Source organism: Tamandua tetradactyla, chromosome 2 (genome assembly GCF_023851605.1).
Source record: "Tamandua tetradactyla isolate mTamTet1 chromosome 2, mTamTet1.pri, whole genome shotgun sequence".
Classification (NCBI taxonomy): domain Eukaryota; kingdom Metazoa; phylum Chordata; class Mammalia; order Pilosa; family Myrmecophagidae; genus Tamandua; species Tamandua tetradactyla.
Genome location: NC_135328.1, coordinates 40774918 through 40797119, shown reverse-complemented (window position 1 = coordinate 40797119; position 22202 = coordinate 40774918). Strand labels below are relative to the sequence as shown.

The 22202-nt window shown below is 43.4% G+C and overlaps 1 protein-coding gene and 1 pseudogene across 7 annotated transcripts in view; both read right to left on the bottom strand.

The window, feature by feature from the left end:
* ASTN2 (astrotactin 2) overlaps window positions 1-22202 on the bottom strand; it is a 903825-nt gene that overhangs the window by 359145 nt on the left and 522478 nt on the right. The window lies entirely within an intron of this gene.
* On the bottom strand, window positions 552-1179 carry LOC143667609 (protein RD3 pseudogene; annotated as a pseudogene).

Below are 22202 nucleotides of genomic sequence, written 5' to 3'. Positions count from 1 at the left end.
AACAACTTCATGGCCCATGGGGAGCTGACTGGTGTTTAAGAAGGAAGAAGCCTGCCTTTCTCTGGGTCTCAGCTTCCTCATTCACTAGACTGGGGTGGGGGAAAAGCATGGATCTTTTCTTGGATCCCTTCTAGCTCTGACGGCCTATGAGGCAGTGATCACCTACAATGGTGAGAACAGTCAGTCTCCAACTGAGAGTGGGCAGATCCAACAGGCCCCCTCAATGCTTACAAGGCAAGCAGGGGTGATGGGATGTAAGTTAGGGTGAGATTCCAGGTCTTTGCAAGAAGGCAGGGCAACCCTTCCCTTACAAACAGAAGAAGATGGGTATGGGACCCTAGTCTGCCTGCCAGGACCTTGACTCTGTGAGGAAGATAAGGGTCCACTCCAGAGTCTCATGCAGGTATGAGAGGAGGTTGCTCCTGCTGCTCCAAACCCTGACCCTGGGCTTTGTGGCCAGTGGGAAAGGGTGGGAAGTGGAGGGGTTGCTTGGTCTTACAGAAGTATCTTGGGATTGGGCTTCTTCAGCCTCTTGGTCAGGGGTAGGTGGCTCAGCTCTTGGGCAGGGGAGAGGCCCTGGTTCCAGGTGACTTGTGCGCCTGGAACTTGGGCATGTTCCAAGTCTGGGGGTATTGGTGGCATGCCTCACTCCGCATCCTCCAAGATTGTGTGGATGTTGCTGGCGAAGGGGTAGATGCACCAGCAGGTCTTGAAGGTGGCCAAGGCCAGGTTGCTGCAGGGCTGCAAGCTCCACTGCTGTGTCAGCTTGTGGGTCTCTTCCTCTTGCTTCATCCTCTCCAGGACCTCCTACAGCATGGAGCAGAAGAGCTTGCCACCTCCTGCACCTCAGACTCATGCTATGCCATCAGCTGCCAGATCCTGGGATGGTGGACCCACAGTAGGATGAGTGGATCTAGGCTAAGACATCCTCCAGCTGAGCCGCTGGCTGGGGCTGAGGTCATAGGTAGGCTGGGGCATGCAGGCCAGCCAGCTGTAGTCCACCTAGGTACAGATCTTCCTGCCCACACTGCTGTCTCCCACTGCTACTTCTTGGCCTCTTGCATCTACCCCGCCAGCTCCATCATGAGTGTCTCCAGTACCATCTCAGCTGGGCTCCGGGCTCCAGGATGACAGTCATGGCGAGACCTCATTCCACTGGAGCCACGGGATGAGGGACATGGCCCCTCCGGGCCCTGGCTTTCTGAAGTCAGCTTTTGCTAAGGTGAAAGCACGCAGCAGGGGTCCTGCTTTCTTCTCCCCAGGCTGGGAGAACACAGCATCTGGATCTTTTCATGGAAAATCAGAAAATTCAGCAGCCATGGAAGAGCCTGGGAATGGAGGATGGGCTATATCTCCCTTTTTTCTCTTCTGCTGCCAGCTGCTGTCTCCTTTTTTCCTTTCTTTCTGTCTCTGAGAAGTTATGCTGCAGCCCTGGTGCCCATCGAACTGCCCAGTGGGCTGCCCAAGTCATTCAGGAATGGGCTCTGGTGGGCAGTTCCCAGGGCGCCTGTCAGTACCTCACCTTCCTCCTCTAACTCATTTTCTTTTTTATGGATCAGATTTTGGGTGTCAAGTCTAACCTGAGCCCCTAAAGTTTCTAGTCTCAGATCTGAAGATTTTTTCTTTTAAAAGTTTTACAGTTTGACATTTAAGTCCATGATCAGTCTTCAGTTAATTTTTAAATGAGATGCAAGACATAGGTTGATATCTATTTCTTTGATGATGTCCAATTGCTAATGAAAAGGTGCTCTTTCCTCTATTGAGTTGCTTTTATTCCTCTGTTGAAATCATATGAATATACTTCTGGATTTTGTATTCTGTTCCATTGATACATGTGTCTGTCCTTCCACCATTACCCCATAGTGTTGGTTGCTGTAGCTATACCATATATCTAGAAATTGGGAAGCCTAATTCCTCCCACTGTATTCTTATTTTTCAAAATATTTTACCAATTCTAGGTCTGTCTTTCTATACAAATGAAAAAAAAATCTTGTCTTTATCTTTGCAAAAGTAATTGCAAAAAATCTTGTGGGATTTTTATAGGAATTGTAGTAAAACTGTATTTCAATTTAAGGAGAATTGACATCTTTACTATTTTCGATCTTCCAATCCATGAACACTGTATGTTTTTCCACTGTAGATCTTTGATTTCTATAAGAATTTTTTTAGCCTTCAGTATACATGCCCCATACATGTTTTGTTAGAGATACATCTAAATCTTTTTTTTTAGTGATTGTATATGGTATTGTATTGTTAATTTCAGTATTCACATGCTCATTTCTAGTATTTACCAATATAATTTATTTTTTAATGTTTATCTTGTACCTGTAATCCAGAACTCACCTATTACTTCTAGGAATTCTTTTGTAGACTCATTGGGATTTTCCATGCAAATAATTACACCATCTGCAAATAAGGACAGTTTTATTTTTTCCTTTCTGATCTGTTTGCTTTTTATTTCCTTTTCTTGCTGTATTACACTAGCTAGAACTTCCAGTACTATGTTGAATAAGAGTAGTGAGAGTGACATCCTTGCTCTGTTTCCAGTATCAAAGGGAAATCATCCAAGTTTTCAACATAAATACAGGCTGTGAGTTTTTGTAGATTTTCTTAATAAGTTAATGAATTTCTTCCCTATTCTTATTTTCCTGAAAGTTTTTTTTTAATCATGAATGCTTTTTCTGCATCAATTGACACTGTCATGTGTATTCATTTCCTAGGACAAATAACCACAAACTGGATGGCTTAAAGGAACAGAGACATATTTTCTCACAGTTCTGGAGGCTAGAGGTTGGAAATCAAGAGGTTAGCAGGACAATGTGCTTTCTGAGTTTTCTAGGGAAGAATCTGTCTCATGCCCTTCTCCCAGTTTCTGGTTGGAAGCAATTCTTGGATTTCTTTGGCATGTTGATGTATCAGTCGAATTTCTACCCCCACCTTCATATGACATTCTCCTCATATGAGGGAAGGGAAGGATGTTAAAATCTTCAACTGTTTTTGTGGGTTCACATAATTCTCCCTTCAGTTGTATCATTTTTTGCTTCACATATTTTCCAGCTTTGTTGGTTGCTGTATACAAATTTAGGATTGCTATGGCTTCCTGGTTGGTGACATTTTTATCATTATATGATGTCCCTCTTTGGTTATTTTCTTTGCTCTGGAGTATATCTTACCTGGTATTAGTATAGCCACTCCTGATTTCTTTCCTTTTACATGAAATGTCATTTTCCCTGTTTATACTTTCACCTTATTTACCTATATTATTATATTCGAAGTGAATTCCTTTTGGATAGCACATAGTTGGGTCATGTTTTTAATCCACTTTGCCATCTCTACCTTTTAATTGGTATTTTTAGATCATTTGCATTTGATATAATTATTGATATAGTAAGGCTTAAGCATGCAATTTTATTTACCATTTTATGATTGTTTCCTGTTTTTCACTTTTCTGTTTTCTTTTTCCTGCTTTCCTGTATGTTACTGAACAGTTTTCTTAGAATTTTTTTGTTTTTGGGGATAGGCGCATGGTCCAGGAATCGAACCCGGGTCTCCTGCATGGAAGGTGAACATTCTACCACTGAACCACCTGTGCACCCAAATTTTTCTTAGAATTTTTATTCCCCACTTTTCAATCTTCTGATATTTGTTTTACATATAACGGCCAGCTTTTTAGTTGTACTGAGTGGGAGGAATGGAGAAAAGTACTTCTATTCCTCCATGGTCTATTTTTGCATAGCCCTAAAGCTAAGAATAATGTTTACATTTTTAAAAAGGGTTGTTAAAAATAAAAGGATGAATATGAAACAAACAAAAAAAGAATGTACCTGACCCACAAAGTCTAAAATATTTACTATATGGCCCTTAATAGAAAAGTTTGCTGACCCTGATTTAAGCCACTGGAAGGCATCTGGAGTTTATTCTAAAGTGCAACTGGCAGGCTTGGATGTTTGGAGGCAGAAGAAGAAAGTAATTTGATTTGCTACTCTGAAGAGATTACTGAAGGTAGTGAATTCAATTATCTTTAAGCACTTTCTCAGAGTTCACAAAAGGAGCCCTGTGAGGCAGGCTCTGTGGGACTTACAGTGCATGTGAGAAATGGGGGGTTCCACCTAAGAATGCCCCCATCCCTTGGAGGTCTGTCCTTTGCCTGTAGTTTTACAGTAAGTAGATGAGAGCCTTGGAGGGTCTAACCCAGGCCAGTGCAGCGCCAGAGCCTTGCATACCCCCATTCTGTCCCACTTCCAGGCCAGGAACCACAGGAAGATGTTCAGCCTGGGTCCCTGAGCCTTGAGCCTTACAAGATTTGAGTCATGGGCATGTGCTTCGGAGACTCTCAGCTTTCCCACCACAGCTTTCCCTCCCCTCTCTTCCCTGCCCCCCCCCCCCCCCCGGGCCTGCCCTCTTCCTCCATCTCCTGTGCCAGCTCTTGCTCCTACCTAGCCAGATTTTTCATCGTCAACCAGCCATTTGTTTCTGTTTGTAATTATGCATTTTAATGTTCATTAATTACGGAATACAAATTGTTCCAAGTACAAAATTTGTAGCAAGCATCTCCACCACCCACCCCCAGGTCTAGAAGGTGGGCCAGCTGTTCTGAGCAGGAGAAGGAAAAGCAACTGAATTACAAAGCGGAGCAACTTTTCCTGGGCTGAGACTGAATCATACAGTAAATAGCCTGGTGGGGGTGGGGTGGGAAGTTCCTTGTGCTGCATAAAGAGCCGTGCACTCCCCTTGGGCCTTGGGAGACATCTTTCATCCTTTTATACAATCACAGGCCCAAGAGCCAGGGTGGTAATGGAAAGAAGCTACCCCTGGGCCGTCTGACATGGCTCTGTCACCTTGGGCAAGTTGCTAGGCTACTCTGAGCTTCAATTTCTTTATGTGGAAGATTAGTAATGACAAAACAATTCTCTAAGTGGGTGTGCAGTGCAATTTGGGGGCTTGAGATAATAAACCAGATCCTAGCAGGCTCTGGATAAATGCATGCAAATGGTTGTCCAGAGAGCTGAGTTCCACTTCTGCCTGGCCTCCTTCTAGGGCTCTGCTGTGTGATCTTGAGTAAGTATCTGATCTCTAACTCTCATCCCCAGTGTAAGCGTAATAATAGTACTACCTCCTAACAATAGTAAAGTCTCTTGGGTCACGGTAAAGATGAAGTGAGTCAGTGAGCCAACAATGAGATTATCTGGGCCTGCAAAGCAGAGCACATGGCTGGTGCCGGAGGATGCAGACAACTGTGAGTGATGGTTGGCCGAGCCACTTCCTCACATGTGCCCTTACTTCTCTAAACCTCCGTTTCCACATCTATACACTGGAGATAGTCCCTCCTATCTCAATGGATTTATGAGAGACCCAAAGGAGATCATGGACATGCAACGCTGGGCACAGAAGGTGCTCAAAAAATGTTAGCTGCTGCGGTTGTTACCTCGTTGCTTTCACAAAACAGGAAAGACATTCAGGGAGAAAGAAGAGTACATACATGGAGAGAGTAAACAAAATAGGGTCACAGACATTCTTTGCACCTTCAAACAGTGCTAGGACCAGTATTCCTCCCACTTTGCAGATAAAGAAAAGCCCAGACAGGCCAATAACTTCCCTGAGGTCACACAGCAAATAAGTGTCAAACTGTGAGGTCACCACACATCACCTGACTGCAAGAGAGGTGTGTGCTTTTCCCTGCTCCACATGATGTCCTGAGTAGCTCCAACAAAAGATTTCAAGTTCAACTTGAGAACCATGTGAAGAGAACCCTATGATGGGTTATTAGAGGACTGGGTGCTTTGGGGAGAGAAAGACTACTCACAGCAGAATCTGGATAACCAGATCAGTTACAGCATCCTGGGAAGTAGACAAGGGAAGGAAGGAAGCAAGAAAGGAAATGAAATGGATATTGAAAGGAAATGAAATGGATATTGACTGAGCACCTACCATAAGCTGGGCATTTTCCCATATGCGATCTCTTTGAATATATACATCTCTAAAGGTACACTATTTTATAGCAGACGTTACTGAGGATCATACAAGCCAAGTAAGAATTGTTGATTTCAATATGACCCATTCCTTTGATGAGAGGCTGAGTGGGCTTGGTTTTCTTTGTCCCACTCGGGCTCTGGTGTACTACCTGGAATGGGAGTGAGGGGGAAAGCTCAGCCAGTTCCCAGCCCACCCCCCTTCTCCTGAGTCCAAATCTGTCAACAAGGCCAGCAAGCCCGTTTATTACTGCTGGTATTGATTTGGACAATCAGGCCAGTGGAGAGCCCATAATTAGTGGGAGTTTTAATCAACTCATGCCAGTTCAGCTGCCGCTCAATTTGCACTGGGCTGCAGCGCTGACATGGAGGAAAGGGTAGACATGCCAAAAGGATCAATAGGCATGGGCAATGTAGGACCGCAGGGCAGGCACCACCAGGGGGCGGCAGACCTCAGAGTGGAGAAAGCAGGGGTTCTAGCAGAGCTTCAGGCACAGGGCCCAACCCACTAACCTGCCTCATCTGTCCCTCCACCCTGGATCTGGAAACCACTTAAGCAACACCCAATAATGCCTACTCTTTGCAGGCTCCGACCTCAGTATCTGTCCATGCTGGGCCCTCCTCATGGTAAAGGAATCTTATTTATCCTCTAAGTTTCAGCTCAGACAGTTCCCTTTTGAGGATCCTTTCCTGACCTCAAGAAGCAGAGGGATGCTAAGGAGGCAGAAAGACATGAAGCCTAATCCAGATGCTGCCACTTCTTGGCTGTGTGATTTTGGGAAAGTCACTCTACCTTTCTCCTCTTGGTTCTCCCATTTTTAAAATGGATTTGATAATAACTGCCTCCTGGGCTGCCATGACTACTCAGTTCCCTCTGAGAAATCCCTGTGTGGTCTTCCCTTTTCCGTTTGACGACCCAAGTCAGAAAGAATTAGTTTTCCTTCTCTGTTACTTCAAGTATTCTTCTTTTCTAGAGTAAAATTGCATTCTGCCAGGTAGGATAGTTTGTGGCTCACAGACTCCACTTTGAGTTAGTGGGCTATTAAAGGGAAGGGGGAGTAATACACACAGCCTCCCCTTCTCAGCCCAACTACAGTTGTGGACACATGGGAGGGAGACAACTTCATATGCAAGGGAAGTGTGGCTTTGAGGTAAGACAGGTATGAGTTTGAATATCTGGCCTTGCCACTTACTAACCATGTTAAGGTAGCTGGCCACAACATTAAGACCTCTGATCCTCAATTTTTTCAATATAAAATGGGTTTAATTATCCCCACTCAGTAGAATTGCTGAGGAGAAGAAAACATTATCGTTTATTAAGGAAAACACCTGGCATAGTGCCTGGCACATGTGGGATACTCGATTATCGTTACTACAATTATTAACACTCATTATTTGGTGCTCAGTAAATATTTGTTGCAATTTAATAAACTTCTGGTTACACTGTTTAGTTTTGGCTTGTATTGCAGTGAAATATATGTTCTCCCCACTGCTACCCAGCTGTGTAGTATCCAATGCATGCTTGTTGAAGATATCAGAAAGGAATTCAAATGATCTAAACATCTACTGAGGACCAGACACGACAGTAGGTGTTTTCCTTACAATACTTTGCTGAACGTCTACAGCAGTTCTATGAGCTTGCTACTATTCGCCCCATTTTGCATTAGAGGAAATTGAGGCTTAAAGGCCAAAGTTGCCTTTTCCATGTCACTCAGCTGATGAAGAGAAGAACTGGGGTGCAAACGGGGGTGTCTGACCCCAAACCCATGCTCTCACAGCACCACCCGCTCCTATGGAGACACTAAGAAGTGGATGGCACGGTGTTCCTGAACTCAAGGAAAATCTAGACTAGCTGAATCCCAGGAGTGAGACAGTCATGATTCAAGGTGGTTTCCATTCAAAAAGAGTAACACGCTGGCGACACATCACTGTGTGGCTGCGTTGTCCACATACACGTTGATCATGGATATATAATGATCATGGATATCAAAATACACGGCTGCTTGCATTTCCAATCAGACCATCCTCAGGACATTAGAAGTCACAGGTTACCATGCCTGCTTTGGGCACATGCCTTCCCTTGTCTGAACCTCAGTCTTCTTACCTGTCTAACGGGAAAGTGGACAGCTGGTCTCTAAGAGGCCTTCTGACTTGGACACCCTGTGGTGCCCTGCAGGAAGCTGACAGGAGAGAGGTCAGGCAGAATGTGGGAGGTGAGACCGGAACTCGGGAACTATGGAAGAGTCAAACCATGCTCGAGACAGAGCAGCTTGAGAACATCTTGTAGCCCATCTCTGCAGCCACTTCAAACGGCTGGTCAACCTTCCTACAGCAGGGAACCAGCCTTCTGCACCTTACCCTGAAGGCCTCCCCATTTCTGTACCTCCAGACCCTGCACGGAACAACAAACATCCACCCAGAGCTATCATCCATGCCATCAAGTTTCTAGAAAGCCTCAGCCTCAGCCCTCCAAGAGTAACTACTCTACTGTGGGTGGCAGTGGTAAGTAAGTAACTGCATTCTGATAGCTCTGGGAGGTTTTTATATGACAGAAATAAGCTCCGAGGGCCCAGGGAGGGAAGGCCAGGGAAAGCTTTCCCAAGAAAACCTGCCAGGAGTCCTGAAGGATGTCTATCCAATAACTGTCTGTTGATGATAATGAATAGCCTTTGCATAGCTCATTAATAATAATAATAGCTAACATTTAATAGCTCTTACCATGTGCCAGACACTGTTCTAAATGTGTTATGAATATTAACTCATAATATTCACAACAGCCTGATATCCTAGCGTTTGTCCTACCATTCTCATTTTACTGAGAGGGAACCTGGGACACAGGCAGCTGGAGTGTTTCCCCAAGGTTGCAGGGCTAGTATGTGGCAGAACCAGAATCTCAAACCATGCTAGACCACCTTTCACAAGCACCATAAGGCTCATGAAGCGCTTGCCCACCCATCATATAGTTCCAACCTCACATGACTGCAAGGAGATTCAGATCCCATTCGGGAGAAGAGTACACTGAGGTGCAGAAATGTAAGGCAGCTTCCCAAGGTCACACAGAGAGTAGGTGTTTGGGTGGGGCTGAGGCTCCAATCAGGTCGGCCCTACTCCGAGGCGGGGCCTGCCAGGCTGATGGTGAGGCTCGTGGAGAAGCCGTCTCCATTGCTGAGGTTGGTGTGCCAGCCATCTTCACCCCTGGGTGCAGGCTCTTTGTGAATGAAAGGTGATGAGAGGGAAATGAACATCCATGGTGCACTCCCTTGTATGCCAGACACACTGCTAAGCTGTGTGATTTTATTCAATCTTCCAACCACTCAGAAGAGGATGTACTATTTCACCACTCATAGATGGGAGGCTGAGGCTTGTAGAAGAGAGGTGACTTGCTTCAGAGCAAAAGATGATTAACTCGAAGCACAGAGAGGTTAATTAACTTGTCCAGGATCACATAACCAGAAAGTGGCAGAGTCTTGGCACCACAGTCTCTTTTCTTAACCATCTGACTATACTTCCCACGCACCAGTCACATAAGGTAAATACTATTGCCCTACTCCTTTTATATATTGGGAGACTAAGGCAGAGAGGGGGTTAAAACAACCAGTCCCAACATTACATAGTAACAGGCAGAGCTGGGAATTGAACCCAGACAGCTTGACTCCAAAGAGCCCCCTCTTTCCTCCGCTGTGTCTCGTAGCCAGCTACTCATCCAGGGTGCAGGGCCAGGCCCCATCAGAGCAGGCTAGAGACATGACATTTTAATGCCTATTGGGTCCAACTGGCTGGCTTTCCTTCCCGTCATTTCTAAGTAAAAACTCAATTTGCAGCTTGAAGCTGCGTCCTCACACCACACCTCTTCACTGATCACCCAGATTTTGTGTGAGAAATGATGTTATAAGCTAGTTGGCTTTAAAACACATGGAGCTGCAGCCATTGAGCATATGCTTCTGTGGGTATATATTTATTCAGCTTATGTTGAATGTAATTTTGAGCAGTGTGCATATTTTAGTTTTAGTCATGGAGAGCAATTTAAAAGAAAGAAGAAAAAGAGATCCCAGTCCCTGAACGGAGACAGATGTCATATATGTTGGCCCCTCAGGGGACAGAAGAGGAAGAGGTTCCCCCAAGTTCTGTGTTCCAGAAGGAAGTGGGGAGGAGGGAAACTCATAAGCAATAAGAATCAGGCATCAACTCTGACACTTTCATGCCCCTGCTACCTACAGCAGGTCCCAGCCCAGGGAAGAACTCTTTCAGATTTTAATTCCAAAGCCTCCCAAGCAGCATGTCAGACCCTGTCCTCTGGCTACTGTTAGAGAATTAAATATTGGCCAGCACTGAGCAAAGTGCCTACACATCATTCCATTCAACCCTCTCAGCAGCCCCATGTTGAGGTACTCTTGTACATATGAAGAAACAGATAAGTAATTGCCCACTGTCTTCACTGGTGCAGCAGGGATGGGAAGCCTGACCCCAGACGAGGGATGCCAACTTGTCCATCCAGTAATCTAGAGGTTACTGGAGTCCTACCAGCTTAGGTTCAGATCCTAATGCTGCTACTTCTTAACTAGGTTACCTGGACACATCACTTCCTCTTTGAGTTGGCTTCCGCACTCACAAAATGGAGATGCTGAGAGTCTTGGGCTGGTGTGCTCTAAAGATTCAAAAATCCAAACTTATACTTAAAAGTAGTTCAAGAGACATTTGTTCTCTTCCTCTCTCTACCTCCACCCCCTTTGTAAAAGGTTCTCCTCTCACCCAGGATGAACTCAAGATGCAGCATTTTAAAATGTACGTGAGAGCATTTAAAATGTGCCTGGGAGGTTTGGGACCAGATGGAGAAAAAGTAATATGCTTGCGTGGGCATCAGAGATTCAAAGGAGGAGAAGCAGCAGCTTAGGCCATAGTCTACACCATAAATGTGCATGGCAAACCCTAGTTTTTCTCTTTTCTTCACCTCAGACTAACCATTTGCCATCCTGGGACCACTTAAATGGTCTCTAAGAATATCTAGGTAAATCTGTAAAGGCTTATAAAGCAGGAGTCAGGGAGAAGCTGGAAAATGCAAAGGAAAGGATAACTTTTTGTATTAGTATCTTGTGACTGCTGTAACAAATTACCAGAAACTTGGTGGCTTAAAACAACTGAAATTTATTCTCTCACAATTCTGGAGGCCAAAAATACAAAAGCAGTTTTATTGGGCTAAAATGAAGGTGTCGATAGGGCTATGCTCCCTCCAGAGGCTCCGAGGGAGAATCCGTCCTTTGCCTCTCCCAGCTTCTAGGTGGCTGCCACAGTCCTTGGCTTGTGGCCACATCACTCCAATCTTTGTCTCCACCTCCACAACATCTTCTCCTCCGTATATGCTATTTCCCTCCTTCACTCTCTTATAAGGATACTTGTGACGGCATTTAGGGCCCACCTGGATAATCCAGGATGATCTCTTCATCTTAAGATCCATAATTTACATTTACAAAAACTGTTTGCTCCAAATAAAGTAGCATGTACAAGTTCCACGATTAGGATAGGGATGTCTCTTTCATGGGGGAGAGGGGCATTTTTTAGCCTACCATACTTTTTGGGTTCATACTAATAGCAGTGATGATGTCATTTACCATCCATTAACCCTACAACCCATGATAAAAGAAGGATGGGTTATTCTGGGTGGTTACGAGAGTCCTGGTTGGGGAATTTGGACCAACTGGGTTCCAACCATGAATACCTCTCACACTCTTTGCCCTCAGTTTGCTAATCCTTAAATTGTGACATAAGGAAAAGGTGTTTATGTGTGACTAATATCAAGGTAGGGAGCTGGTTGTCCTAAAAAGAGAAAAAGGAAATGTTCTTTATAAAAACACATATTCCTCACATAGAATGATGCTCCAAAGAAACATAATTGTGTGCTTTTTGTGTTCCCATTTTTAAACTTATGTATACAAATTTTTTTTTTATATTCGCATATGCATAATGGAAAAACATATAGGAGGATATATATAGACCAAATGGCACTGTTCGCTCCCAAGTAGGTGAAGATAGAGAAAGAGGACTCTGGTTGTGTTTTTTTTTTTTTTTTTGTCTTTATGTATTTCAGCCATGTTCGAATGTGTTTTATTTTATTTTAAGACAAATGTGGACTACTTTAGAATTAAAAAAAAAAAAAAAACTAGAGAAAGGAGAAGATTGGAGTTTGGATGGGAAAAAATAGCTTAGAAATGCAAAAAAAAATTATAATTAAAATGAACAGTTATTTCAGTTTTGGTTTATTTTTTTTCATTTCCTAGCTAAGAAAAAGATTCTAATATCAGCATTCCAACACCTATGGATTCCTCTTCACAGGCAGGAAGAAGACCCACTGCCTCATTTCTTCATCTCTGCACCACTCCCTGACTCTCCCCCAATGCCTCTTGCTTACCTCCCCAGCTTCTACTCCCTAAAGTGCTACTTTTATCACTCCAATGTGCAAGGACCCCTGAGGCAAAACACCCTAGTCTACCTTTGAACTACACCTTGAAAGAAAACGAACACACTAAAACTGGGTTTGTCTGGAAAACCAGAAATAATATTGCTCTTTTTTTTTTTTTTCAATCCATCCCACACCTGCACCCATTATATGGAACATTAATGCAATCTGAGAACTGTGCTTACAGACTTCCTAGAAATCTACTGGAAGGAAATAACCTAAAGCACAGAAGGAGATTCCTGCCCAAAGTTGCTCAGAGCAACATTCTTTATAATAGACTAAAACTGGAAGCAATTGACATGTCCAACCATAAGAAAAAATAATTGATGGTATATTCTCTTCAATGGAATATGAGGCAGCCGTTACGAATATGTTTATAAAGAATGTGAGTAAGAACAGTGGCATCAGACTGCTCGGCTTAGACTCCCCATTCTAGAACTAAGCACCTATGTAATCCTGAGTGAGTTACACAAATTCCCTCTGCCTCAGTTTTCCCACCTATAAGAAAATGGATAATAATGAGACCTATCACAGAGGCTTCTGGGGCCTGGAATACGGCAGACAGATAATTACAACTCTCAACACTACCACCACCACTATACCATTATCATCATCCCCGCATGAGAGATCAGATAATAATGGTGACAGTGCTACATGTCTTCTTTGTGCTAGGAGCTGGCCCACTGTGTATGCACTGACTCAGCCTGAACAGCAGCCCTGTCGGGTAGGCATCATTATCCCCATTTTACTCAACAGGAATCTGAGGTTCCAAAGCCCTGAGTACCTTGTTCCAAGGTCTTATAGCTAGTAAGAAATAGAAGTAGTTTTGCCCCAGGTTTTTCTGATGCCGGAAACTGTGTTCTTAAGCACTCCACTGACCTCCCGAAAGTCGAGGTTGATAGTGGTCAGAACAATGTAAACATCCAACATGTGCAATGCACTTCAACATCCAAATAGACCCACACCGTGGCATATTACAATAAAACTATCAATGTCAAAGATAAAGACAGAATTTTGCAATCTGCATGAGAGAAGAAAGCCATTACACACGGGGGAGGCTCAATAAGATTAAGTTCTGATGTCCCATCAGAAACTACAGAGGCAAGAAGGCAGTGGGATGACATATTTAAAGTGCTGAAAGTAAAAAGTTGCCAAATCAAAATTCTGTATCTGGCAAAACTGTCTTTCAAAACTGAGGAAGAAATTAAGACATTTCTCAATAAATAAAAGTTGATGGGGTTTGTCACCACTAAACCAGCCCTACTAAAGAAGCTAAAGAGAATTCTGTAGGGTGGAAAGAAAAGAAAGTAGATTGAAGCTGCATGAAGAAATAACAATCTCCAGTTAGGGTTACGACTGGCGTAAATACAAACATGAGTACTATTGTATTTCAGGTTTGTAACTTCACTTTACACTTCCTATGGGGTCTAAAAGACAGATGAATAAAATGTAATGAGAAATCAGTGGTTTGGGCCTCATGGTATATAAACATGTAATTTGTGACAAGAACTACATAAAGGTGAGGAAATGGAGGGGTATAGGCACATAGTTTATGTATACTATCAACGTTAAGTTGGTATCAAAACAAATAAGACTGTCATAGATTTAGGATGTTAAATGTAAGTCCCGTGGTAACTACAAAGAAAATATTGGGTGGTATGCAAGCTCACAGATATAGAAATTAGAGTATAGACTGCAAGGAGTGGAGAGCAGGGTAGATAGGCAATTAATAGATAATGGGTATACGGGCTTCTATATGGGAAGATAGCAACGTTTTAGTAGTGGAAGGTGGTGAGGATACCACAGTATTGTGAATAGGATTAATCACAGTGAATGGTATGCTTGCCAGTGTTTGAGATGGGAAAGTTTATATTGTGTATAGTTACAATAATTTCTTTTTAAACAAAGAACTAAAGAGACAATGACTATTAAATACATGATCCTGGATGGGATATAGCAAGGGGGGAGAAAAGTCTCAAAAGAACATTATTGGGATGTGTGAAGAAGTTGGAATATAGATTATAAGCTTTACATTAATGCTAAAGTTCTTGAACTTGATAACTACACTTAAGGTGATTACATAAGTGAATATCTTTGTTCTCAGGACATGTACATGGCAATATTAAGTGTTGCAGGAGCATGATGTATACAACCTACACTTTCAAGTGTTAAGAAAATAGATAGATAGATAGATGATAGATAGATAGATAGATAGATAGATAGATAGATAGATAGATAGGCAGATGATAGATAGATAAGGAAAGAAAGAAGAGAAGAAAGGAAGGAGGAGAGGGAAAGACAGAAATGGCAAATGTGGCAAAATGCTGAAATTGGTGGATCTGGGTACTGGTGGAGGAGGTAGGGAAATGTTGGAATACTTTGCATTTTGTATTATTTATGTAACAGTCCTATACATTTAAAAGTATTTCAAAATAAATAGTTAAAAGTATAGGCAAATAATTAGCAGATTTTTAACTGTTTAAAAAAAAGTCAGTGATAAGATACTTAGAGGAGAGGCAAACAGATGGCGATCCCACCCTCCTCCTCCATCCACTTTCCATGCATTTGCTTTTCTGCCAAGCAATGAGGTAGTCCCACCCTCCACCCTGTGCTACCCTTACCTGCCCTTAGGCCCTCCCCATGTTAGAACGGATACCCTTCTAGAAGCGTGTGTCATGAAGTCTCAAATTACTGAGACTGAAAGGAATCTCAGCAGTTGTTTAGTCCCTTTCAGTGTGGCCCCAAGTTCCCTTTCTAGATTCCAGGGTGATGACTACACAGGCAGCTGCCTTTCAAGAAGTGATTTATTTGGTGCTCACAGCCAACAGGTGGCTGAACCAGGACCACAGCTCTCCTTTCCTTCCTCCAATTTGGGTCTCCTTCCCAACACTCTGTTCCAAGAATCAAAGGGAAAAAAACATCATTTTGGAAGGGCGGGGTCTGCTCCCTGAGTGTTAACAGATAATGATTTCCCACAATAAAACCAGCTGACCAGAAATACCATCAGACCCAGCGAGTCAGGGACCAAAGAAATAAAATGAGAAAAGGGGGGGTGGGAAACAGAGAAGGCTTTGAATGTCAGGGGAAGAATAAAGCATACCATAAAAAGGTACACAGGCTTTATGAGAATGCCATACATTGTAATTTTGAAAACTCCACACCACCGCTTTTGCCAACCTGCAAAGGAGGAGGGGTCTGTTTAGAGTTCACAAAGAAGATATGCAAATGTATATATCAACACAACAAAGAAACTGCAGTCTGGAGGGGGCCCTAATCTGAAGCTAGAGAAGAGGGAATACTCTGACCTGGAGTCATCACTTCCACAGGGGGTGGCTGGTGGAGGAGATGCTCATAGTTCAGAGGACTCATCAAATCTCTCCAGTCCCAAATTCCCTTTGTAGTCCCTGTGCAACTCTCAGCAAATATTTTTAAATGCCTAGGCACGTGCAGGTGAAAGCTTGGGGACTCAGGAAGGAACTGGTGAGAAGCCAATTCACATTGAAGCTCTGTTTGTGCACTGATGTGCAGGGTCAGCCTGTGCACAGGTCACCACACTCAGAAGGGTCCCACATTTGGTGTAATACTCTGCTGTTGCCATCATGAAGTTCTAAAATATTGAACAAGAAGCCCTGCATTTTCATTTTGCACTGGGCTCCATTAATTATGTACTGGGTCCTACTGATGCATATTTATGCCCTCTAGACTTTTGGTCCTCCCACTTTCCAGGTCATAGCTTTGGGTTTTGCAAGTAAAAGTTTTTGTGTATTACCTTATTTGAGAGGCCCATCAGCTCCACCTCCCCCCAGGTAACTCCCAGAATGGAAGCATGAATGCTAGTGTCAGGAGAGGGATAAATGATCTGCTCAGGGAAGCAGGAGGCTGGCAGACTTGCTGGGTAGTTCTTGATAAATCACTTCTTCTCTCTGGGCTTGTTTTCTGTCTGTGAAATTTCACATTGCTAAGGCCCTTCCTGCTTTGATACTAGCCATGGTTTCCTGCTTGTGGGAAGTCTGCCTTCCCTGCCTTGACCCTATGAGCCTGAAAGTCAAATCTTATCAGCTCTGTTTTCACGGAGTTCAGGCCCGGGGGCCTCATGGACAGGCTAAGAGCCTTTGGGGAACATGGGCTCTGACTCTGGAGATGGGTTAATGTAGAGACAAACTGGAGGCCAAAACCTCCTGCTTGCCCCATTTCCTGAGTATTCCCTGTTTGGACCCTTTGACTCTGACTGTCTGAAATTCTAAATCTGGGCTACCTGTCTTGTGGGTTTGCTGTCTGCATCTCATGACCCAGAGCTAATGCTCACAGTGGGGCCAATCTGAGTTTGTCCATTTCATGAGCATTTACTAAGCACCTACTATGTGTCAGAAGAAGACCTGGTCATGGCTCATTGGGTGCTTAGGAGTTAAGGGTACCATAAAAGAGTCACTTGATCACAAAGAGAGCAAACCTGACTCTGCCTCAGTGTATCTGGGACAATCTCCCTGAAGAAAGGGGTGATCCACCCAGACCTTCATAGGTGGGTCTGAAGCTAACAAGTAGAGGGCTAGGAAAGGGCATAAGCCAAAAAAGTACAAAGTCAAAAAAGCATGAGCAAATGCAAAAAACTGTAAAAATCCAACAGGGTTTAGAGTCCTGAATGTACATGGATGGGGGTGGCAGCAAGTGCCTACTGGGTGCCAAACACTGTCTGGTTATGCTTTATTGTTCCTCTCCTGTCATCCTCACTGAATAGCTGCCACAGGATGCTGACCACCAGCCTCACACCCTTTATGTAAGCCATTTCATGGACATTGTGGTACCACCTGGACACCCCCACCCCCACCCCGCCCTCCACACTCACGGCTGAAGTTTTCACTCCTCTGGCTGCTGGGAGGATTAGAAGCAGAGAACTTGCAGCTGAGTCCCCTCCAGAGACTGACAGTGACTGAAGAAAGCTACACTGCCCAAAGTCACATCCCCTCCCTGCTGCCACCCACATCAATGACTGGTTAATGAGGGGGTGAGGCAGAGTGAGGTGCAAAGGTTGAGCCCTCTTGCCTCATTCAGGACAATTCTGAAGGTCCATCTCAAATCCAGACGTCCCCATTTGAAGCCTTTGATATGACAGTATTACAGCCCAACTTCTCTCTTTGCCCAATATTGCTTCCTTCATGCTCTGATAGGTATTGATCCCCAAAGCACTCAGAAACAAAATTTCCTGCATGTAAATCTTCCTCTCATTTCTAGAGAAATCTGACCTGCAACAAGCCAAAAGTCAATGCATATTGCTCAGCTGTGTAACTGGCAGTTGGGCCATTTATCTCTGTTGTCCAATTTTTCTGGTCCTCTGCTGAAAATTCAGATAAACCCCAATTTCCTTGGCTTATCAGAATGGATTTTTGTGGTCTTGGCGAAAACAGGCTGGCTAAAAATCTTTAGGTGGCACTGATACCAATAGTCAACATTCGGCTCATGGTTCCCTTCTGGATTTTCAAGCCCTGGCAATTTGTATATTTTGCCCCTAATCTCTTGCCTTTCCAGCCCTGCAAAACTCTGAACCCTGTGTGTTTCTCAATTTTTATAATACTATTTCATACTGAATTACCAAAGATTTCCCAGGGATAGGAACCCTCCATTGTCTGAACAGTCCTTTGGAGAGACAGCTCACCCAGCCCTGCACTACACAGCCGAATATGCAGGTGGATGGAATGATGCCCAGCCAAGGGGATGGCCTCCGGGAAGTCAGACACTCAAAATGGGGCAGACACAGGCTGGCATCTGGTCTCAGTTCCCACCTTGGTTTGTTTTTCTCTTTTAGGAGTCCTTTGCCACATTAACCTTTCTGCAAATGGCAACCTTCACTAGTGCCAAGCCTATGTGCCCACTCCTTCCCTTTATACTGCCCAAAGTTTGAGCCCTGTGGGCCAAGCATTGGGTCAAAGACACGGTTCCAATTTCCTTATTTTCTGACTATCCCTATTCCTCTTTTTCAATAACCATCCCCTTTCATCTCTCCCTCTATCTCTCGGGTTCAAGCGAGGAAGAGCCACCCCGGGCATGGAAGGGGCTTAAGGAGAAGCACGTGCCCTCCCTACTTTACATTCCTTCATCTTGGGGACTGTGTGTCATCCCCAAGGAAATGTGCTCAGTCTTTGGAAGTTACCACCTGACAAGCTATTAAAAGAATGGGCATTGGAGTGGGATAGACTGAGTTTGCATTTCTGCTCTGCCTTACATTGGTGGTTGGACTTGGGTAAGGTTCTCACACTTTCCAGATCTGTTTCTCCATAGATAGAATAGGAATAACAGTATTGCCTGCTTCATAAGGTGGTTGTGAAGACTTAATGTGAGGATTTATTTAAAGCTCTTATTTCATGGTCTGACACATAATCAGCACTGAAAAACTGTCTATATGTACCATCATCGATAATGCAAGTACTGACATTATTATTGATAGCCTTAATAGCTATTTAGTATTATTAATACTACTACTATTATAATTACATTAAACAATTATAGGATTATTATAGTATATTAATAATAATATTTGTGATAGTATTAGCACTATAATATAGTATTATAATATAGTATTAATAAGAATGCTAATAATACCATTAGTAATATAGGTACTAGTATTATTTATGAAGGGTCATAAAGGTCTATTTGTAGACCCATGTGATCAGAGGACAGACAACACTTTGTGGAGGGTATCATATAAGAAATGCTCCATCCTTTAAATACAGTTTCTCAACCCAAGAATCTAGGAAATAGTTCTCACAAAGTTGTTTGCCTCTTGGCTTCTGCATCTTCCTAAAAATTCAAAAGATGAAAACTGTGGCATCATTCCTCCCATTTTGAACTCTGGCAAAATGTGTCCCCATTGAATTCTGAATCATTCTAAATCCATCACGTCCTCTAGTCACACATCTGCCTGGTGGACTAACCCTCAAGAGTCCAGTCCATTCCTGGGGATGAAGAACCCCCAGGAGCCAAACCCTACTGGTCCTCATATCTGCTCAACCTGTCCAGGAAGGCTGGACGCCCACACACACAGTGGCCGGGCTTCCCCTGGGCAGCAGTGCCTGGGATACACTCCACAATGATTTCTCATTCTATTGATTCTCCTTGCTTGCCTTTGCCACCCCTCCTGAGTTTTTGTTTCCTTTAATTACAGTCCAATTTAGTCATTAAAGCAGGGGAAAGGTTGAAGAATGGAGAGACATAGCCTCTCTCTCCCTAACTTAACTGGATTCCAGCTTTTGCCTCCCTCTGAGTGGTGACAAGAGGTGCCTGACCTATAATAATTCACAATTCCTACTTTTATTCATATTAACTTCTAAAAAGGCAGCATCTTGTAATAGCCTCTCAGCATCTCGGGGCAATCAGGGATCTTATGGTCTCTCCTAACAACTGGGAGGCCAGATGGCATTCTAGGTCAAAATGGAAAATGGAAAAGAGGGAGAAGAGGTGGGAAGGTAAGTTGGTGGTTTTTAGGGGGTGGGGGAGTGAGTTATTAATTTGGGATTGTTCTGGAATTTAGAATCAGGGCTGGGAACTGATACTAGAGTCAAATACCGAAAGCTGTCATCACTCCCTCTGATCCAGAGAACATGCAGACAGGTACCTTCCTCAGTCCTAACTTTCTATGAAGTCTTCAACTGCCTAGCACTGCCCTCCTTTCCAGACTTCTCTCCCACTATACCTCTCCACACATTCTGGCTTTTTACCAGACGGTTTCAGTTTTCTTAAGAGTAAAATGGAGGTAATAATAATATCACCCTTAGTAGTACCATGGGAATGAAACAGGTTAAAATAAGGGTACAGGGGCAGTCACTGCATGGGTGATGCTGTTCAGACTCCCTCCTCTGTAAAGTGGGTGGTATAATTCCCATCTGGGTGGGCAGTCATAAGCATAACTGTCATGCACATAAGTGAACCAGCATGTAACAGGTGCTTAGTGAGTATCACTTCTGTCCTATACTTCGCTTTCCCCCTGTACCCACAACACTCTTAGATATTCTTGTGCAGAGAAACGAAGTGTTTGAGGTCACACTGCATCTCTGCTAAAGGCTATCTTGACTTCTGAATCAGCTTGCAAAACAAGGCAGGCTCTTGTTTTTTTTATTTCCTGTTCCATTCACAGTTCTCTGTACAGACAAGTTACCAAATAAACAGTTGGACTGATAGAGTGGCAAAGCTTCTGCTACAATGCCAATAGACTAAGGTACAACTGGGAGGCAAGAGTCTTGAGATTAAAACTGATTCTATCACAACTCCCTACAGGAATCTGAGCAATTTCTGCATCTTTCTGTACCTTTGTTTTCATGTTTGCATAATGGGAGAGATGCTGGTCTGAGTTGGAAGATCTCTAGAACCCTTTCCTCCTCTGGCAGCCCTTACCTATGAGTCCATGACTACAATAAGTGCCCAGGTTACAGATGGCCACACATTCTTTGCTTCTCTTCACATTGATTGATGAACTCCAGTGAAGGGTCACTTATATCTGGGCTGGACTTAATGATTTGCTCCAACAATAGAATGTGGCAGAAATGATGTTCTGGGACTTCTGTGGCCAGGCTCTAGGAATCTAGAAAGTCTGCATCTTCTGCCTGGGCTCCTGGAACATTCAGATGTTCTTTGCAAACTCAGCCTCTAGGATGTCAGGCAACCACACCAAATGGAGGCTATGTGCATACACTCCAGTCTACAGCTCCAGCTGAGGTCTCAGATACAGAGAGAATCCCAGCTCCAGCACCGGGCATAGAGGTGAAGGGGTATCTTGGAAGTGAATCTTCATGCTACAAATACCTCAGCTGTGAATCAGAGAAAAATCACCCAGCTGAGCCCTTCCCACACGCCTTATCCATGAAATTGTAATCAAAATAAAGTAAGTGTTTTAAGCCACTGAGCTTTAGGGCAGCTTACTCTGAAATAATAGATAACTGCAATAGTGAAGACAAGTTCTGAAATAACATTCTGAAAAGGGCTGAGAAGGTTGGGTTTTGCACCAGATTGGTGTTGGGTCAATCAAAAGGCACCTTCCCAAACTGGGAAAACCAGGAAAACACAAAGGAAGGGCATGAGGGAAGCATGTCAGGCGGCATTTACTTAGACATGGTAGTGGCAGTATCTTCCACACTATGTTATGATTAATTGCTTACAGTTTTCTTTGTTTTCATTCTCTATCTTGATTAAAATTTCGCAATGTTTATACTGCCACACAGAATAAATGAAGCCATAGCTTACATTTCAAAATGTGGCTTGCTGACATCATTATGGTTGTCAGATTTATAACATTCCTAATAGATAACAATTTTTACTCTCTAAAATGCTGAAGGGGAACACGTCTTCTCTTTTCTGATGCTTCATCATCATTACTTTTTCCATCTCCGGTCAAGCGGTAAGGCTCTCCCAGGAAATAATTGTAACTAAATGTGATGGGATAGTTTTTTTAATATCACCCCCTTCCCTATATTATTTTTCACTTTATATTAGTTTCCTATTGCTATTGCAGCAAATTAGAATAAACTTGGTATTCTAAAACAACACAAATTTATTCCCTTACAGAGCTATAAGTTAAAAGTCTGACACAAAACTTACTGGATTAAATCAAGTTGTTGACAGGATTATGTTTCTTTCTGAAGGGTCAAGGGGTGAATCAATTGTCTTGACTTTTCCAGTTTCAAGAGACATTCCTTGGCTTGTGACCCCCTTCCTCCATCTCCAAAGCCAGGAATATTGCATCTCTCTGGTCTTTTCTTTTGTCTTCCTCTTCCACATTTAATTACATTGTGATTACA